Source organism: Pleurodeles waltl, chromosome 10, assembly GCF_031143425.1.
Source record: "Pleurodeles waltl isolate 20211129_DDA chromosome 10, aPleWal1.hap1.20221129, whole genome shotgun sequence".
Lineage (NCBI taxonomy): Eukaryota > Metazoa > Chordata > Amphibia > Caudata > Salamandridae > Pleurodeles > Pleurodeles waltl.
This window is the reverse complement of record NC_090449.1, coordinates 726,703,577-726,706,140: the sequence shown is the minus strand read 5'-3', so window position 1 is coordinate 726,706,140 and position 2,564 is coordinate 726,703,577.

The window sequence follows — 2,564 nt, the reverse complement described above, 5'->3', positions numbered from 1 at the left end:
TTACCTATGCCACAGGCAGTGGGTTGTGGGCATGGCACTCTGAGGGGAGTGCCATGTCGACTTAGTCATTTTCTCCTCACCAGCACACACAAGCTGTGAGGCAGTGTGCATGTGCTGAGTGAGGGGTTCCTAGGGTGGCATAAGACATGCTGCAGCCCTTAGAGACCTTCCCTGGCATCAGGGCCCTTGGTACCAGGGGTACCAGTTACAAGGTACTTACCTGAGTGCCAGGGTTGTGCCAATTGTGGAGACAAAGGTACAGTTTAGGGAAAGAACACTGGTGCTGGGGCCTGGTTAGCAGGGTCACAGCATACTTTCAATCATAGCTAGTATCAACAAAAGGCAAAAAGGTAGGGGGTAACCATGCCAAGAGAGGCATTTTCCTACAAGCACCCATCGTGAAATGGTCCTCTTCTGCACCACCTTCCCCTTCTTTGCACCCACATATCCCACAAACAGTTGATCGTACACCCGGAAGTCTTTGGTACAATCAAGGTAGAATGCAAACACTCATTTTGGGTCCAGACGGTGGAGTCTTTCCTCTTCATGAAAGGGATGCGGGGGTGCAAAAAAGGTAGGCAAGGTGATGGACTGTCTGACATGGAAGGGTGTCACTACTTTAGGTAGGAAAGAAGCCCTTGTGCGAAGTACCACTTTGTCAGGATGTATTGCCAGGAAAGGTGGCTTAGATGACAGAGCCTGGAGCCCACTTACTCTGCGGGCAGAGGTAATGGCAACTAAAAAGACAGTCTTGATGGTTAAGAGCAATAAAGGGCAGTTGTGAAGCGGCTCAAACAGGGCACACAAGTTAAAACCAGGTTTAGATCCAATTGGGGCATGCTGAATGGGATAGGAGGAAAGAGATGAGTGAGGCCTTTAAGAAACCTCCCAACAATAGGAGATTTAAAGGAAGCCTGATCTGGTAACCTCAAGAAAGCAGAAAGATATCCCTTAAGAGTGCCCAGGGTGGAGCCCTGCTGGGCAAGGTAAAGAATAAAGAGGACTTGAGAAAGAGGAGCAGAAAGAGGATCGACAGATTTGTCGATGAACCATGCCACAAATTTCTTCCAATGACAGGCATATACGGTTTTGGTTGAGGGACGCCTGGCTGCCAAGATAACGTTACAAACTTCAGGTGGCAGGTCAAAAGACGTCAACTGTCGCCACTCAATCTCCAGGCAAAGAGGCGACGGTGGACAGGTTTGGATGGAGAACCCTCCCCTGCTGCTGCGACAGAAGATCCTCCCGAAGAGGCAGTCTGATCAGAGGAGCTATGGCCATGCTCAAAAGTTCGGGATACCATACTCTTCGTGCCCAGACCGGAGCCACCAGCATAACTTGGGCCCGGTCTTGCCTGATCTTCTTCAGAACTCTGGGCAGAAGTGGTATGGGCGGAAAGGCGTACAGGAGGCCTGAATTCCACTTGTGACGAAAAACGTCGCCGAGCAAGTGCAGCCTTGGAAACTCCAACGCGCAAAACAGCTGACGTTGCACGTTCTCTACGGAGGTGAACAAGTCTAACCAAGGTTCTTCCCAATGAAGGAAAAGACCTTGCGCCACATCCGGATGGAGACGCCATTTGTGATCGACCACGAATTGCCGTCTGAGTTCGTCTGCCCAGGCATTCAAGGAGCCCGCCAGGTGTTGAACCACCAGGGAAATGCCCTGATGTTCCAGCCAAGTCCACAACCCACTGCCTGTGGCATAGGTAAGTCACCCCTCTAGTAGGCCTCACAGCCCTGAGAGATGCCCCCTGCCTTAGAGATGCCCCCTGAATACCAATCCGAGGGCTGACCAGTTTCTACTAGCCTGCCACACACCAGACATGTTGCTGGTCACATGGGGAGAGTGCCTTTGTCACTCTGTGGCCTGGAACAAAGCCTGTACTGGGTGGAGGTGCTTCTCACCTCCCCCTGCAGGAACTGTAACACCTGGCGGTGAGCCTCAAAGGCTCACCCCTTTTGCTACAGCGCCCCAGGTCATCCTAGCTAGTGGATATGCCTGCCCCTCCGGCCACTGCCCCCACTTTTGGCGGCAAGGCTGGAGGAGATAATGAGAAAAACAACGAGCAGTCACACACCAGTCAGGACAGTCCCTAAGGTGTCCTGAGCTGAGGTGACCCCTGCCTTTAGAAATCCTCCATCTTGAGTTTGGAGGATTTCTCCAATAGGATTAGGGATGTGCCCCCCTCCCCACAGGGAGGAGGCACAAAGAGGGTGTAGCCACCCTCAGGGACAGTAGCCATTGGCTACTGCCCTCCCAGACCTAAACACACCCCTAAATTCAGTATTTAGGGGCTCCCCAGATTCCAGGAAATCAGATTCCTGCAACCTGAAGAAAGAAGGAGGACTGCTGACCTACAAGCCTGCAGAGAAGGAGGAAGACGACAGCTGCTTTGGCCCCAGCCCTACCGGCCAGTTTCCAACTTCGAAAACCTGCAACCAGCGATGCATCCGACAGGGACCAGCGACCTCTGAAGCCTCAGAGGACTGCCCAGGACTAAAGGACCAAGAAACTCCTGTGAACAGCGGCCCTGTTCAAAACCAGGTACTTCTTTACAACCA